This window comes from Triticum aestivum, chromosome 7D (genome assembly GCF_018294505.1).
Source record: "Triticum aestivum cultivar Chinese Spring chromosome 7D, IWGSC CS RefSeq v2.1, whole genome shotgun sequence".
Classification (NCBI taxonomy): Eukaryota; Viridiplantae; Streptophyta; class Magnoliopsida; order Poales; family Poaceae; genus Triticum; species Triticum aestivum.
Window position 1 is genome coordinate 81,765,638 of NC_057814.1, and position 19,053 is coordinate 81,784,690.

The following is a 19,053-nucleotide window of genomic DNA, read 5'->3' on the forward strand; positions in this document are numbered from 1 at the left end:
CCATATAGTATTTGCGTTTGAGGCCCGTCCCTTCCCAAAAGAAACGGGCGCGCGGTGTGTCCAATTTGACATGAACCCCCTCAGCCAACTGGAACAGGCCCATTGCAAACATAGGGAGCGAGGAAAAGATAGAGTTGGTCAGGACAAGTCTTGTTGCGGAGGACATGAACTTGCCGCGCCAGGGACTCACTTTCTTTCCCACTTTCCCAGTTAAAGGGGCCCACTCATCTATTGTCACTCAGCGTGGCGCTAGAGGCAGGCCTAAGTACGTAAAGGGGAACTTTCCACTTTACAGTTGAGAAGGTCAGCGATGGGTCGCCCCTCCTCGCTATCTATCCCCATAGACAGCATTTCGCACATGTGAAAATTGATTTTGAGACCGGACATCAGTTTGAAACTCAGTAGTAGTGCTTTGACCGTTGCAATACTGTCAGTATCCGGCTGGAACAGTAGCAGGGTGTCGTCTGCATACTGCAAGTGCGAGACCCCCCTCGGATACGGTGGCCGACCACTCCCTTGATATTGCCAGCCGTGGTCGCCCTCCGAAGCATAGCCGCGAGAGCATCTACCACAAAATTGAACAGAAGCGGAGACATCGGGTCACCCTGACGCAGTCCGCGTTTGTTCCAGAAAAACTTCCCAACTTCCCCGTTAACCGAAATCGCAGTCTGGCCACCCGAGACCAGCTGCATGACTCGGTGGACCCACATGGCCGAGAAGCCCCGGCTTAGCAGTACCTGACGCAGAAAGTTCCAATTCACGCGGTCATACGCTTTTTTGAAGTCTAATTTGAGAAGGATGGCCGGTTCCCTAGTTCGTTTAAGTTCGTGAATGATCTCCTGCAGCGTGAGAGAACCCTCCAGGATATTACGGTCGCGAATGAAAGCAGTTTGGGTACGACTAATGGTACGTTGTGCAATCGGGAGAAGACGGGTGGTGGTGGCTTTGGAACAGATCTTGAACGGAATGTTAATAAGCGCGATAGGCCTAAATTGACGAATGTTATCCGCACCTGCCACCTTAGGGATGAGCGAAAGGATCCCAAAGTTAAGCCGGGATATATCAACCATCCCGCGCATAAAACCATTGCACACCTCGAACACAGGCCCCTGCAGGATCGACCAGAAGTGTTTGAACATGGCCACGGGCCACCCGTCCGGGCCTGGCGCAGTATCAGTTTTCATGCTCCTAAGAGTCGCGTCGATCTCCTCGGGCAAAAAGGCGAGCCCCAGCTCCTCATTTTCCCGATCGGTGACGAGCTGGGAGGGGTTCCAAAGGTCAGCACTCACCGATGCTCGCTGCTCCTCGCTCGTCCCATCAGTTGGACATAGAAGTCAGAAACATGACACACTATGTCCGCCTATGCTAGCAGCAACCCCTGATCAGACTTCAAGTGGAGGATTGCACATCTACGCCGTCTCCCGTTGGCGTAGGCATGAAAGTATTTCGTGTTCGCGTCCCCTTTGAGAATCCACTTAAGGCCACCCCGACGCCTCCAGTACTCCTCTTCCGCACGAAGCAAGGACTGCACCTGATTCTCCAATGCGTAGCGACAAGCCCATTCCTGTTCAGAGAAAGGCCGCGCATCCGCCTGTTGGTCGAGGCGCGCGATCTCAGCACGGATACCCTCCCTGAGCGTCCTTTCCTAACGGCCCAAGATGGCCCCCAGCCCTTAAGGCTGGCCCGAAGGCAGCTCCCTACCGCGATCCAGAAATCCATCGGGCCCCGCTAGTTGCCCACCAGACTAACACATGAGTTCCACTTCACCCTGAAGATGGAGTCGAAGTCTGGATTTTCGAACCAAGTCGTCTCGAAGAAAAACCGAGGGCTGCACCGAATCCTGTCCTCCCCTGAGGAGAGGATTCGCGGTACGTGGTCCGACCCGATCCTGGTCTCAGTGACTAACGAACATAGAGGGTACATCAACTCCCAATCGGGAGAGATGAACACCCTGTCTAGCACCGATCGCACCGGTGCCAACTGTTTGTTCGTCCATGTATAACGAACCCCAGATCTGGCCACCTCCCACAGAGCCATGGAGGCGATGGCATTATTAAACATGGCCACTCTTGGCCAGTTAATATTGCAGTTGTTTTTGTCCGCTCCCGAGCGGATCAGATTAAAGTCCCCTGGAATAAGCGAAGAGCTCACTGAGAGCACCTTCGATTGCAATTCGCCCAAAAACTCGGCCGATCGCGAGTGATCAGCCGGCCCGTAGACCCGAATCACCACCAGCTCCCTCTGAGACTGACGGTGGCGAATGTGGCCTGCTAGAAAAAAGCGCCCGCATCCCATGCCAGCACGTCATAAACTACTTGGTCAAAGCGAAGTAGCATGCCCCCTGAGTGCCCAGACGCAGCTAGGTGGTTCCAAGCGAACCTCTCCAGGGGATCGATAGCAAGCAGCTCATGATGACGAAAGTCTAACTTAATGGTCTCCTGCAAGGCTATAATATCTAAACCCTCCTTCCGCATGTACTCCTTCAACTAGGATCAACGACCCACGTGGCCGAACCCACGGATGTTCCAAAAGATAGCCCGCATCTAAATAATTCTATTACGAAGGCGGATGCCTCTCGAGGACACCGCTTTGGCCACACGCCTCACCTTGGCCCTGCAAGGCGAGGGAGGGGGGCAACCCCTGTTGCCAGCACCGCCCCGACGGGCCGGATCAAAAGTTCTTGAGAGGCCCCTGCCTCCTGCACCAACTGATCCGCGCACGCCGCAGCCGCATCTGCGATCGCCGCTTGCACCTGCTCTGTCGCGCGCAACAGAGGTAACAGCTCGCGCGTACCCCCAAGGCACGACACATCCACCCCACCCTCCACCAAAACCTCACTAAGATGATCATCAGAAAACGAGTTAAGAATCGTAAAGCGCGGGGGAGGGTTACTTGAGATCTCGAGATTCTTCTGAGCCTGGATGAGTTGAGCCCTCTGCATCGCCGGCAGGCTCGCCTTGGCGCCCCTGGAGCGCGAGCTGGAGCGCATCGGAGCCGTGGCCACTGCCTTGGACCGCTTGGCCTGTGTGATTAGCGCCGCCTTGGAGGCCTCCTGGAGCAGGACTTCACCGATGGGTTGCGCGAGGGGGAGGTGAGCGCCATCACCGTTTGGCAAGGAGTTGGCGGCGCGCCAGCTACTCCATGGGCCTGATTCCTTCCGTGATCCCCTTGCGCCCCGCCAGCTTCTTGGCTTGCCGCACGGAGCCGCTCTTGCTTCCCCCTGTCCACCCGAGGCTGGCGACCTGGCCAACGATGGTGCTCGCGGACAGCACCAGCGGCGTGCGCTCCCCCGCTGGCACGCTCGTGTCGCAGGAAGCCGTCATCCCCTGGTCGAGCATGGTCGCCGAAGGGGAGGACGCCATCCCCAGGTTGGAGCCGTACTGGTTCGCCACCTCCACCTCCATCGCCACCGCCGCAGCCGAGTCGAGGGCTTGACGAGTGTGGGCCACCGGAGAGCCCGCGCCCTGGGTGCTAAGCTTCTCCCAGGCCACAGTGTCGATGGAGTCCTTGTCCATGATCGCGTCATGGTCCTTGTCGTGTCCCTTGTCTTGAGGCTTGTCTTTGTCGCCGTTGTATGGGCCCTTGTCATTGCTTGGAGGAGGGGGAGGAGGCAGCGCCGGAGCCCCACGACGGGGTGGATCGAGCTTGATGAGGAAACCCTACCCGTTGAACCAGATCTGGACCGATCCCCACATCTTCTCGGGCTTGCGGCAAGCGAACCGCATCCGAACCGGGCCGGAATGGATCAAAGTCAGCTCATCCACTACCAGCAGCCTGCCCAGCATCGTCAGCCCCGCCATCAGCCTGTCCACCTTGCGGTGCTTGGGAGGAATGCCCCATAGCTTCACCCACACCTCTAGCATGGTTTCCCCTTTAGGCGTGTCGGCCACGACATCGCGAATGAGCACGGTGATGTTGTTGATGGAGAGAAACAGCTTGGCGCTGCGGGTAGCCATGTGCAGCATGGCCGGATCTGGGAAGACCACCGAGAAGCTGTCGCCGTTGATTTGGGCCACCTGCCAGTCCCACGCGCCCTTAAACAGGTGGGGCAACTCCACCTCCAGAATCTCCTTCGAGAGCAAGCCCGGGGACGCTGAGAGGATGGCAGCGTTGACCCCGAACCCGCTCTGCCCCTCATCGTCTTCTTCAGGAAACTGCAGGCAGAAAAATCCCCTCCTGGGATGGCGTGCCCCATGGTCTGCAGCAGGAGGGGCTTGCCACGAGAGGGGCAACAGGCTGAGACGTGGCCCTCCTGAGAGCAGAGGATGCAGAGAGGCTGGAATTTGCAGTTGCTCTAAAAATGCCCTGCACGGCCACACTTGAAGCACTCCCTGTCGTCAGCCTCCTCCACCGGAATGGGCTCGGCAGCCGTGCCCTTGGAGGACCCCGCCGGCAACAAGGATGGCGTCTTGGAGCCCGGCTTCCCCACTGGCTTGAACTTTTTCTTCTTCTTCTTCACAGCGTAGGGGTCGCCGATCCGGTCGCCCTGGAACTGCGGCATCTCCTCCAAACGCTTGAGCTCGAGCCCCTTCTTCTTGTGTTCTTCTTTCTTCCGCTTCTTGTGCTCCTGTTCCTTCAACCACAATGATGGCGGCGCCCCCCAACCACCAGCCTCGCCGTCACGCGCCGCGCAGTGCGCCTTGGCCTACGCTCGAAGCTCGTGCTCACGGCTACGCTCCGCCGCGGGGTCGAGGGGAGGCAGGGGACGCTTGTCCGCCCGCCGGTCGGACATGGAGCCAATGGCTACCACCTCGGTGAAGGAATGCTCGAGGGGCAGCGGGGCGGGTGGGGAGGAGGAAGTGGGCGGAGCGGCCAAAACGACGTTCCTCCGATCTGGTGGCTGGAAACCCGAGCGACGGATCTATGGTTCCCTTGGGCAACCAGAACCACTTATGTACCCTCGCCACTGGGCCTAGGCCTGTCGGACCGGGCTTCCTGCCCAAAGACACTGGACGCCCCTTGCGCAGCCGCCCCTGGCTGGCCTCCGCCACTTGGGCTGGGCCCGAGCGAGACGTGGGCGTCATAGGCGCAACCCACCTGACCCACCGTAATTAGGCCGCTGCTCTATAGGCCGACCAGGTCAATTGCTCTGTAATCGGGCCACCCAACTAATAAAAGTGTAAGTAGGCCTAGAAGAAATGGATGGCCTCTTGTCATGCTCTCTCTCTCTCTCTCTCTCTATCTGTGCGCGCATGTGTGTAAATTTTGTGTGCTCATCCTTGCGGCATTCGACCGTCCCTGTTTCATTACTATTACCCGAAGTGGAGGTGCGTTACTCTTTGTTTACATTTTTTGTGCTTAGTTCCTTACTCTATTTATTGGCTACACACCTAATTTCTTTTCCCTCTGCTTTTCCCGCAATCATTCCTTGTTGCCTAGGTTGGCTCTCCCGATAATAATATCCAAATTTCTTCTACAACAAGGTTCGATGGCTCCATCGATCATATACAACAATGCTGCTGTGAGGGAGACTTTTCTCCCCGGCCAGATCTTTGTATTCGGCGGCTTCGCACTGCGGGCCAACTCGCTTGGCCACGTAGAGCAGATCGACAGCTACGCCCCTGGTCATCAGATCAGTTTAGGAAAACTGGATTACGTCGTTGATATCCGAGGAGACTTGATCTTCCAAGGGTTCGCGGCCCCAGCTACCGCTCCGGCCTTAGATTCGGAGCGTGTCACCATCTCCGAAGACGGGAGTCCAGAGCCCGTCGGACACTTTGCGGCTATAAAGCTCAGCACGGGAGAACCGGAGGGAATAGTGTCACCGGCAGTCATCATAAAGCCAGACTCTTCTCCGGACACTAGCTCCGAACCCTCGGAGACTGCATCATGTCAGCTCGGCCGGGGAACTTCTTTCCCGCCCTGCTCCCCGGGCTCGCCCTTCTCCATCCAAACCTCGCCCTTAAACGAGGCTTTGGACTTATTGCGACCCGTCACCATCACAGAGGAACCGCTTCCGAATTACACCCAGCCCGGACTAGGGGCTGAACATAGGGACTTTTACTCCCACCCACCACCACTTTATACCCACTGTCGAGGATCTAACCGACATGCTAGACTATGCCTTCGAAGACATCGACAGTATGCACGACGATGCCGGAGAGGAGCAGGCCCAAAGCCCGCCGTTCACCGGACGCTGGACGACCACCTCCTCATACGATTTGTACATGGTGGACACACCTAAAGAAGGCGACGGCGATGATGAGAAGGACCCAGTCGAGGATGAACCTCCTGAGATACCACCGAAGCGTCGACGTCAGCGGCGCCGCTCTAAATCGCATTGCGGAAGAGACAGCAATACCGGCACCGGAGACAATGATACTCCGGAGAACGCCGAAGACCAAGAAGACCCCATCGAACCAACATCCGAACAGGATGATCGGGAGGACGGGCAAGTTGACCCAGACGAACAAGCAGGGAACAAAGACTCGGAGGATAGCAACTACCTACCACCCTCCGAGGAGGACGTGAGCCTCGGCGACGAAGATTTTATCGTGCCTGAGGAACCCCTTGAACAGGAGCGCTTTAAGCGCCGGTTAATAGCCACTCCAAGGAGCCTGAAAAAGAAGCAGCAGGAACTTCAAGCTGACCAAGATCCGCTCAACGATAGATGGACTAATGTCCTGGGAGCCGAAGAATACGGCCTTGAACGCCCAACCAAGAGTTACCCGAAGCGTAAGCTGCTACCCAATTCGACGACGAGGCACTGGAGCCCATTCCGTCAGCGCGTAATGCGGCCGACGGACCAGACCGACCACACGTGGCCGGGACAGAACGGCAACTCAAGCCGAACACCAGCCCGCACTACCTCGGCGTAAAAGCAGAGACACAACAGCTCGGGGATACACATATGACCTACGACAGGACCTGGAAAATAGAGCAGGTCACACCAGGTCAATCTACGGATCACGGGGGCGTGCCCCAGCGCGAGAAGGCGACCATCAGGCCCGGCGCGATCAACGCAACCCAACTCGGGGTGAAAACCACATACGTACGTCCTTCGAACTCTGTCGTGACGTCCCCCGTTATAGAGGCACCGCACACCCCTTATGCTTCACCGATGAGGTAATGGAGCACAAATTCCCAGAAGTGTTTAAACCCGTGGATATTGAATTATATGATGGAACAACAGATCCCGTGGTATGGATTGAGGATTTTCTTCTCCATATCCACATGACCCGCGGTGATGATATTCATGGCACCAAATACCTCCCACTAAAATTAAAGGGACCAGCTTGGCACTGGCTAAATAGTCTCCCAGAAAACTCCATCGGCAACTGGGAAGACTTGGAAGACGCCTTTCGTGACAACTTCCAAGGCACATATGTCTGGCCTTCGGACGCCGATGACCTCAATACATTGTCCAGCAGCATAGAGAGTCAGCCCGGAAGCTCTGGACCAGGTTCTTAATTATAAAGAACTAAATTGTTGATTGTCCGGACGCCGAAGTCCTCACGGCTTTCAAACATAGCGTCCGAGATGAGTGGCTCGCCCGACACCTCGGCCAAGAAAGGCCAAAGTCCATGGCAGCCCTTACCGCACTCATGACCCGCTTTTGCGCAGGAGAAGATAGCTGCCTCACTCGTAGAAGCAATAGCACCATCGATCCTGGCACCTCCGAAGCCAGGGACGGCAATGGCAAGCCACGACGCAACAAACACAAGCGTCGAAACAATAATGAAGGAGCCCAAGACACGGCGGTCAACGCCGAATTCAGTGGCTCCAAATCCAGCCAATGGAAGAAGCCATTCAAGGCAAACAGAGATGGTCCATCCAGGTTAGACAAAATACTCGATCGGCCTTGCCAGATCCATGGCACCCCTGATAAGCCTGCTAATCATACCAACAGAAATTGTTGGGTTTTTAAACAGGCCGGCAAATCAACGCCGAACACAAGGGGAAAGGGCCGCCCAGTGACGACGACGAAGAGCCTCGCCAACCGAAAACAGTAAACATGATATATGTCACACATATCCCTGAGAGGGAGCGCAAGCGCGCATCACGGGACGTCTATGCCATAGAGTCGGTCGCCCCAAAATTAAACCCATGGTCGGCTTGCCCGATCACCTTTGATCGCAAGGACCATCTGATGTGAACTGGGGACCCGATCTTTTGATGAGAGAGGATAACTACGATTTTGGGTGGGACTTGACCCTCACGATCCGGCTACCAACCGTACAGGGAGAACCGTACACGACTGATATCCACGGCAATCGCTGAACCAACTCCACGGCGTTATCGACCGAGCCAACGGCGCGATCGACCTATCCACGAAGGATTTTTCCTGCAAGCAAATCGAAGAACATGCAAGAAAATAATAGCCAAGCAATCTCAAAATTGCGAATATGCTAGATGGGATTAATCTCACAAGATGGGGTTCCGATAGGATGTCTTGACGGTCGCACTAGCCGCTACGAGTAAAGACAATAAAAGTAGCAATATAGCTAAACTTCTCTAAACAAAACCCGAGTCTAAATCCTAACCTAGACTGACTATTTATTAAAGGTGGACGTGCAGCGAGTCTGTCCGTCGTACCACAGGACGCTGGGCCGTACGAAGACCTGACGCTGTACGGCGGTTGCGGTAGCTTTGTTTGGCCCATCGTGGTGCAAGTCTTTGGCCTCATCACGTTACTCCTCTTGTTAATTTAGCCAAAACAAAATTGCCTGACTCCTGTGACGTTGGCTTTTTGCTCCTCATGCATGATGGATGGGATGGATGGTTCGGCGGTGGAGTCCATGCATGCAAGGACAGTAAAGCGCATGCATGCAAGGATTGCTGCTCTTCTTTAATTGGTTTTCCGATTCCTTTATTCCTGTGTATAAATAAATCGACATATAAGTGTAGTATCGTATTCTCGTCAGTTAAATCATATGTACAAAGAAACGATTATACCTGGTTATTAATTTGTCCTATAATATTTTTAGACGTTTTTATGATAGCTATGTATTTGGCACTAGAGTGTTCATAATCTCTAACATCATACCTGGGTTGACCTCGTGCCATACCGTGACGGTTGAAACGTAGTTGTCGATGAGCATGGTCATTGTGGTGGTTGACCATTTGGTCGTCTTCGGTGTCACCAGAATAATCCTCGTAGTTGTCCCCATGTTGCTCGACGCGGGGAGGAATTTGTTGATGCTGGTTTATGGTGGCGGCATCAATGGCAGTAGCTGGGTGTTGTGGATGACCCATGGGCACACGCTGAGCCTTGTTGAGCTTCTCTTAAAGTGAAAATAGATGCCCTTATACAGGGAATTTCACCTAAATTCACAGTAAATTGAAATTTACTGTGAATTTAGGTTTAATTTTCTCTATAAGCGCATCTATGTTCATTTTTTTATATTTATAAAATAAATAAACCTTAATAAAATAAATAAAACTAAATAAACCTTAATAAAATAAAATAAAATAAACTATGGTACTACAGTAAATAAACCTTAATAAATTAAGTAAAAATAGCAGCAGTAAAATAAATAAAAATAGCAGCAGTAAAATAAATAAAAATAAAATAATTAAAGTAAAATACATAAGTAATTAGAAATAAAATAAACAAGTTTTTTGTTGTAAGTAGAAACAAAACAAAACAAATAAAGCAAAAGAGAAAAAAAACACGAGCCTTCAGCTCCATAACCGCCATATCTGGGATAGAGAAGGGCGATCCCTTGGAGTGGGATTCACATACAGTTGCCCGTAACATTTACCATTCGAGCCTAGCAGGTGGAACTCGGACCTGTCAACAGTGTCAAAGCGGCAAATAGCGGGCGGAGGAGAAGCCACCGATGTCATGTGTAGATCCCTTCTAGGTCTTGCGGATCGTGCTATTACAGCAATTTGGTTGGTTGATCCCAAAAAAAAGGAATTTGGTTGGTTTTCTTTAAGCCCTAGCTTGTTGTGCCGTCCTATTCTCTTAATGCAATTTAGCAAATGCTACTACAGTACAGTAAAGGGCACAAAGAAAAAGCACGCAGTGACGGAAAATACCTCCATATCAAAGCTGCTACTTATCTTGTTGGTTATCAGGATGTGGATATGTAGAATTTTCACTAGCCACGGCAACAGACATGCATTCATCGATGGGGTTCACTATAGAACAAAATAAATGCTGACGTTAGTTGTTGAGGGTACGTTTGACATCCCTGAGAGACTAGATAATGAAAAGGTGAATCGTCAAACCTGGATGAACAAAGACGCTACCAAGTGGATGAATCTGATGGCCTGTCCTCCCTTGAAGATCATGCGTCTCCCTTGAAGGCGCCACCAGGGCCATGGACGCCTCATACACCGCCGCCGACGTGTTGTAGTGATGAGGTATCGTGCAGGATCTGACACAGGATCACCTTCATGCAAGATGAATAGGTCTTCAGGGGCACGACGGCAGCGGCGGCGCCAAAAACCGGGACTGGTGACAACGGTGGCGGCGAGCGAGCGGGAGGGTGGCGGCGGCTGCGTGCGAGTGGGAGGCCGGAGGATCACCACTCATTGTGCTCGACATATCACTACAAGAAACCTGTTAATCCATGACGGATTTCTAATGACATTTTTGGAAACTCTCATCGATGACCTGGTAAAACCCCACAAGCCCGGTGAAAGCCCGCTAAAGCCCGTCTAACCGTTCCCGTATAAAAAATTAACCCTAAATTCCCTCCTCGGCCCCTGCATCGTGTCCCACAGCACGTCGCCACCCCTCGTCCCTCCCACAGCTCGTAAACCTTAATAAAATAAAATAAAATAAACTATAGTAACTAATAAATAAACCTTAATAAATTAAGTAAAAATAGCAGCAGTAAAATAAATAAAAATAGCAGCAGTAAAATAAATAAAAATAAAATAATTAAAGTAAAATACATAAGTAATTAGAAATAAAATAAATAAGTTTTTTGTTGTAAGTAGAAACAAAACAAAACAAATAAAGCAAAAGAGAAAAAAAACAGAGGAAAAAATTTATGCCACCTACTGGGCCACCACGGCCTGAATAGGACTAGAAACCCATCCATGGGCCAGGATTCAGGCCCGCGGAAGGCCCAGTAGGCCCCACAGGCAAAGAGAACAGTTAGGCCCGAAAGCCTGTAGTTGAGAGGAGTTCGAGAGGGTGGGCGCAACAGCGCTTATAAACCACTCTCGAGCTCTCTCAACTAGTGAGGTGGGACTAAACTTTTGACGCGGGGCAGCACAAGGCCTTTGGTCCCGGTTGGTGCCACCAATCGGGACTAAAGGGGGCATTGGTCCCGGTTCGTGGCACCAACCGGGACCAATGGCCTTTAGTCCCGGTTGGTGCCACCAACCGGGACCAATGAGTTCCCTATATATACCCCATCGCCACAGCAGAGCACTCCAGAGTGCTCTGTTTTTTCTGGCCGGCGAGGGGAGGGCATTTGGGTGCTCTAGCTCACCTCCTATGCACATGAGGTGTTCGATGAAATGTCTAAGCCACACTAGTTAATCTTTGTCCTCTCGAAACTCGACCTCCGAGCTCCATTTTCCCCGAGATTTGTCTAGGTTTAGCGGTCCGTCACGTCCCGTCCCCGTCTTCACCGCCGTCGATCGCCCGCGCCAATCTCGTCGCCAGCACCACCGTGGTGAGCCTCTTGTTCTTATCTTCTTTCTGAAAGGAAAAAATTCTTACTTTAGATAGTTACTTGTCTAATTTTGTTACTTTTATTATTCCTTCTTCTTACATAATGCGATGGTTTTGGTATCCTCCCCCGTCGGCCCTCGTCCTGTCTATGATTCGGATGTGGTATATATTATATTTTTATAACTATTTGGTTCATTTATTGTTTATGACAAATATACCGACCAACGTGACATAGATTTTATTTATCTAGGAGGTGGTTGAACCGGAAATTCTAACCGACCCTATTGTCGAGAGGTTAAATTTAGTTGAAGAAGAAAACAATTACTTGAAGGAAAAAATAAATAAAAAATTGAGGAGGAGAAGATGATATTGGAGTTGCATGTTGCGGATGTCGTCGATGATCAGAAGATCAAGATGGATGCAATGCGCTTGAAGATTAGAAAGATTAGAAAATATGCCATTCATACCGAGGCTTGGTATCATTATGCCGTTGGATCAATTGTTACCTTGGTTGCAATTATGATCGCATTTGTTTTCGCATTGAAATGCTTTACATAGTTTCAATGTATGGTTTAATTAATTAGATGCTCTGGAGAGCTATATATATGTTATTAGATGAGAACTATGTATGTACTTTGGTTCTAATGTGATGATGAACTTCTATTAATTTGGTCACTTAATTATCTATTCATGATGTTCTGTAATGGTTTTTGACACACTTAATTATATATCATGCACGCAGATGAACCGGCAATGGATGTACGGTGACAGACACACCTCCGAGTACATTAAGGGCGTGCATGATTTTCTCGAAGTGGCTGAGGCAAACAAGCAGAATGGTTTTATGTGTTGTCCATGCCCTATATGTGGGAATACGAAGTCTTACTCTAACCGGAAAATCCTTCACACCCACCTGCTTTACAAGGGTTTCATGCCACACTATAATGTTTGGACGAGGCACGGAGAAATAGGGGTTATGATGGAAGACGGCGAAGAAGAAGAGGACGATGACAACTATGTGCCCCCTGAATACGGTGATGCTGCAACGGGGGAAGCTGCTGAAGATCAAGAGGAACCAGACGATGTGCCCAATGATGCTGCAAGGGGGGAAGCTGCTGAAGATCAAGAGGAACCAGTGCCCGATGATGATGATCTCCGCCGGGTCATAGTCGATGCAAGGACGCAATGCGAAAGTCAAAAGGAGAAGCTGAAGTTCGATCGCATGTTAGAGGATCGCATGTTAGAGGATCGCAAAAAAGGATTCATGCCAGAAATTAAAAATTATGCCACCTACTGGGCCACCACGGCCTGAATACGATTAGAAACCCATCCATGGGCCAGGATTCAGGCCCGCAGAAGGCCCAGTAGGCCCACAGGCATGTACAGAGAGGTTAGGCCCGTAAGCCTGCTTTAGAGAGGAGCTCGACAGCTCAGGCGCACCGCACCTTATAAACAGGTGCGACTCTCTCTTAGCTAGCGAGGTGGGACTAAACTCACCACCACGCTGTTGTGCAAGGCCATTGGTCCCGGTTGGTGGCACGAACCGGGACCAATTCCACCCTTTGGTCCCTGTTGGTGCCATGAACCGGTACTAATGAGGCTGTGGCCCCACGAGCACCTTTAGTACCTGTTCGTGGCACGAACCGGTACTAGAGTTTCTTACTAAGCAGTTTTTTAGTTCCACCTCGCTAGCTGAGAGGCACTAGGAACGGTTTATAAGCCCTGAGTGCAGAGACGATGAAGAAGAGGCGCAATGCTCACGTTGCTTAGCTTCAAGCCTTGAGGAATAAGGTAGACTGCATCGAGCTATGTGCAGTGCAGTCTACACTATTCCGAAAGGCTTGAAGCAAATCAATGAGCATTGCGCCTCTTTTTTATTTTTAATAACTTATTACAACTCCGGACTTCTTGTGTTCCGACAAAATAAAATAAACTTTAATAAAATTTATGAAACTAAAATTAACAAAGTATTTTCTATTCAAAACATTATAAGAAACCTCTATTATTATTGAAACTAAAATCATATAAAATTGATGCAACTAAAATTATCGAAGTATTTTCTGTTCAAAATCATTAAAAGCAAAAAGAATTTTCATTAAGAACTTTTTTTATAGAAACTTTAATAGCAAAAAGAATTATCATAAAGTAAAATAAATAAGTAATTAGAAACAAAATAAAATAAAGTAAATAAGTTTTTTGTTGTAAGTAGAAATAAAACAAAATAAATATAGCAAAAAAGAAAACAAAAAAACTAAATACAACAAAAAGAATTTTCATAAAGAACTAATGGCACTAATAGAAAGTTTATATTTTTTCTAAAACTAATGGCACTAACAGAGAGTTTATAATTTTGCTGACCTAAAAGCAAAAAGAATTAAAAAATAAAGCAAAAAACAAAAGAAAATAAATAATGCAAAAAACAAAACAAAGAAACTGAAAAAACTATTTTTATAGTAAAGTTAATCACAAACTTGTGATTCACACAAATTTCATAGAATTCAAATTTTAACTATTTAAATTTGAAAACTAATGGCACTAACAGAAAGTTTATAAATTTTCTGACCTACAAGCACAAAGAATTAAAAAATAAAGCAAAAAACAAAAGAAAATAAATAATGCAAAAAACAGAACCAAAAAACTGGAAAAAAATTAAAAAAAACTGCCACCTATTGGGCCACCACGGCCTGAATACGACTAGAAACCCAACCTGGGCCAGGATTCAGGCCCGCAGAAGGCCCAATGGGCCCACAGACAGCACAGTGTGACATTAGGCCCGTAAGCCTGCATTTGAGAGGAGCTCGAGAGGGCAGCCGCAGTGGGGCTTATAAACCACTCCGAGCCCCTCTCAACTAGCGAGGTGGGACTAAACTTTTGGCCGCGGGCAGCGCAAGGCCTTTGGTCCCGGTTGGTGGCACCAACCGGGACCAATGCCCCCCCTTTAGTCCCGGTTGGTGCCACCAGCGGGACCAAAGGCCGCCGCTTCCCGCCCTTTGGGCTGCTGAAAAGGGACCTTTGGTCCCGGTTGGTGGCACCAACCGGGACTAAAGGGTGGCATTGGTCCCGGATGGTGCCACGAACCGGGACCAATGCCCTTGCTATATAACCAGGACTTGTGAAAATTTCACATCTCCGTCGCCTCCCTCGCCAGTTGCCCCCGCCGCCAGGCTGCCCAAATCGCTCGCGCGCTCCTCGTCGCCGTCTATGCCGCCGCCAACGCCGTCGCCTCCCCGAGCCCGCGCCGTCCTCGTCGCCGGCATCCCTCAGCCCGCCGTCCTCGTCGTCCCCGTCGCCGCGTGCCTCCCCGAGCCCACCCCTCCACGTCCCTGTCGCCGCCTACCGTCCCGAGACCGCCGTCCCCGTCACCGCGTGCCGCCCCGAGCCCGCCGTCCTCGTCGCCGGACTCCTGCCATCGCCGCCCCCCTCGGAGTGAGCCCCCCTTTTCCCATGGTCCCGATCGAGCGCCGCTCTTACGCCCGAGTGCCCCTTGCTCTCTGCCGCCCCTGCTCCATGGTCGCCGCCGGCCCCGACGCATTGAAGAGCAGAAGGAGAGGAGAAGGAGAGGAGAGGAGAAGGAGTGGAGCAGCAGCAAGACGCCGTCCAATTTTCTGAAATTTCTGAATTTTTTTACAGATATGAACAGTGCATATAGAGGGTGTTTGATCAAATGCTAGATGGCTTTGGGCATTTTTAGAATTTATGATATTTTTTGTGGTGAGGTACTGATGCAAGACAAAGGTGATGGCAAAATTTCAGAAGTTTTGGATTGGTTTAGAATAGGTTTTCAGCAAGGAATTTGAATCCGGTTCAAATTTCATTTGAATGGAATTTGAAAATTTTGAACTATGGATCAGAAGGTTTTTGGTGAAATGGAGTGTGGGTACTATCATGAAGTTGGAGTAATTTTTGTGGTTCTAAAAGGGTTAGGAAAATTTAGAATGTGCTAAATATGTCAAAAAATGTTATTTTGTTCATATACAGAAAGTTTTTATATATGACTATGGATATATGAGCAATGATGATCCATGGATGTATGCATTAATATATATGGGAAACGATGTTCATAGAATATTTACCAAGTATATATGTATTTTTGTTCATAGCATTTTTTTCCATTTATATATGTATGTGGCTATAGATGGATATATATGAGAAATGATGATCCATGGAAAAGTTTTATATATGCAAAAGTTACATTTTTAGAAAAGTTTTATATATCTAGCTAGGAAAGGAAGAAGAAGGAAAAGAAGGAGAGGAAAAAGGAAAATAAGAAGAGGAAGAAAGGAGAAGAAGAGGAGAGGAAGAAGAGGAGAAATAAAGAAGAAGAGGAAAAAAGAAGAAAAAGAAGAGGAGAAGAAGAAAGGAATAGAAGAGAAGAAGAAAAAATAGAATTTTTTTCTATTTTTTCTTCTTCTCTTCTATTCCTTTCTTCTTCTCCTCTTTTTTTTCTTCTTTTTTTTCTTCGATCTTCTCCTCCATTCCTTTTCTTGTTCTCCTCTTTTTATTTCTTCTTCGTTTTCTTATGTTTTATCGGGTCTGTCGTCGTCGGTATACCCCTCTCCCGATAACTTCAACACGAGGGGGGTCGATATACCCCCTCCCCGCCGATAATATTATTTTCCCATGTACGTATGTCATCGTTGTCGATATAACCCCCTCCCGATAACTTCAACACGTGGGGGGGGGTCGATATACCCCCTCCCCGATAACATTATTTTCCCATGTATGTATGTCGTCGTTGTCGATATATATAACTCCCTCCCAGATAACTTCGACATGATGGACGGTCGATATTTATACCCCCTCTCGACCGTGATAACTTATACCATGGGAGCACCCCCCGGCCCTCTCGCTCGACCAAAACTCTCGAGGACACCCAAACCCTAGAAAAAACGATGTCGGTCTCCTACCCCCTCCCGCCACGCCCCTACCCTTGAAGCGTTGCCTAGGCCACCCCAAACCCGAAATAAGCTAGGTCTACGTTTGCACTAATATATCCACCTGTTGTCATGTTTGTGTAATAATTGCCATGTTGTAATATTTGCAGAAACAATGGAGCACGGACGAGACGAGGAAGCAGAAGAGGTGTTGGGGGACATAATCTTAGCCGGAGGTGATATCTTGTCATATCTGAACGACACTGTTGGTCTGGAAGAACAGGGTGAAGAAGCAGGCTACGGTGATCGAAGAGTGGAGGAGGAAAGACATGATTATGATGGCTCCGGTGACCCAATGCTGGTGCAAGAAGGAGCCCGTGGTGACGGCTCCGGTGACCGAACAGAGTCCGGCCAGGTAAATATATTAGTTAAGCCTGTGCTGACTAGCTAATTGATGCATTCATTGTTTTGGTATGTACACATATTAATTAACACTCGTCTTTCTTCTTTTTTCTAGCCCTCCGGATCGAGCACAACTTCGGTAAAGAGACGAGGCCCGAAGAGAAAGTTGCGCTCGGATGAAAGGTTTGAGATCACAGCAATCGCGCGCGACGGCCAACCGATTGAACCCCTCCGGACAAAGGATGCATTTGCTGCTCAGTGCGGGGTTCTAGTTAGGGACAAGATCCCGATCAGCATCCACCAATGGTATAAGCCTAAGAAGGAAGACCCTGAGGTGTCTTATGTCAATGATATGCAGAAAGATGATCTTTGGACTGAGCTGAAGGCAAATTTCACCCTACCGCCAGAGGAGGATCCGGAGAAGCCAGTTATAGAGCAATTAATCAAGTCTCATGCTCTTAAGAAGATGGCAGACCTATTCAGGAGGTGGAAGAATGAGCTGAAAACGTTTGTCGACAAAGAAGAGACACCAGAATTCATCGGCCGGTATGAGAAGATCAGAGATCACTGGCCCGCATTTGTGGCCCACAAGACATCGGAAAAGAGTAAGAAGATGTCAGCGACAAACAAGAAGAATGCTGCGAAGAAGAAGCTTCACCATCGCACGGGGTCAGGTGGCTACCTCAAAGCCCGACCTAAGTGGGCCAAGGCTGAGAATGATCTGCTTGAAAAAGGGATCGAACCACAGACAATGAACTGGACAGACCGTTGCCGGACTTGGTTCTTCGGGGCTGGCGGAACCTTGGACCCTGTATCAGGGAGGTGCGTTTGGACGAACGAGCTTTTGAGAATACCAGTCAAGAAGATTCAGCAATATATCGATAGAGCGCAGGAAGGGACGTTCGTTCCAGACAGAGAGAACGACGAGCTCACAATGGCCCTCGGGAATCCTGAGCACCCTGGACGGACACGAGGCACGCCAGGCTCCGTTCCGTGGAAGGCTGGTTTTCCGGACGCGGGCGGTTACAAAAGCCAGGAGAGGAGGAAAAAAGTGGAGCAGATCCAAATTCAGAAGCTGCACGAAAGGGTTCAAGCGCTAGAGGAACGAGACGGCAAACGACATGCCGAAACTGCCCCCAAAGCTACACCGCCATCTCAGCGGAGAAGCAGCGTGGCTTCCACCGAGCTGCTTCAGCTGGAGCATGCGGCTCCTGCTAGCTACCCCGTGGATGCTATCACGGAGTCTCAACATTGCCACCTTATGGCGGAATGGCAGAACTTCAAAGTCAAGGCGGCTGTTGGCTCTGTTTTTACCTCCTGAACCCGGCGCAACCTACCACTGCCGGCCGATTCCAGAAGGATATGCTAGGGTGATGGTGGATGAAATAACGGAGGGATTTGAGGAGCTCCAGCTTGACCACCCTACCGGTGAAGGGGAGACTCGGCTGGGTTCTGCTCTGAAGACTCCATGCCTATGGCGAAAGGAGCTCATCAAGCTTCCGAACTGGACGACTCCGGCGAGTAAGGGCACTCCGCCTCCTCCTCCGGCGAGTGATCAGGGCACTCAGCCTCCTTCTCCGGCGCGTGGTGGCACTCCGCCTCCTTCTCCGCCAGCGCCGGCGCGCCAGAGCAGCCAGCCTCCTCCTTCTCCGCCTCGTCAGTAAGGGCGGAAGAGACCCGCCGCCGCTGCGGCTGCTCCGGCGCGTCGTAGTCCTTCTCCTCCGCCTCGTAAGCAAGGAAAGAAGACAGCCGCAGCAGCTCCGTCTGCTCTGCCGGCGTCTAGCAGTACAGCTGCCAGAGGCGGGAGGTAATACAGATTCGGTCCTTCTCTGAAGACTCCTAAGAAGTTACCATACGAGAGGACCGAGGAGGAAACCAGGAAGATCGTGCGAGCCCAAGTGACAAACTTCTTTGAAGGGGTGAAAGCAAAGAAACATCTACCTCCGGAGGAGAAGGTAGATCTGGTGAAAGCAAAGCGCACTCTGGCTGCCCTGACAAAACCACCAAAGTCTCCGCCGAGAGGCAACTATGAGCGCATTCTTGCAAAGACATATGCCGAAGCGGAGCGGTCGGGAAGTACTGTCAGTGATAAAAGGTTAAAAGAACGACGAGCTGGGAAAAGAATTGCCTAGCTCGGCGAACAAGCGAACCAATCGTGCCCCGCGCTCAAGGTGTCAAAAGACATCGTCGCTAATGATC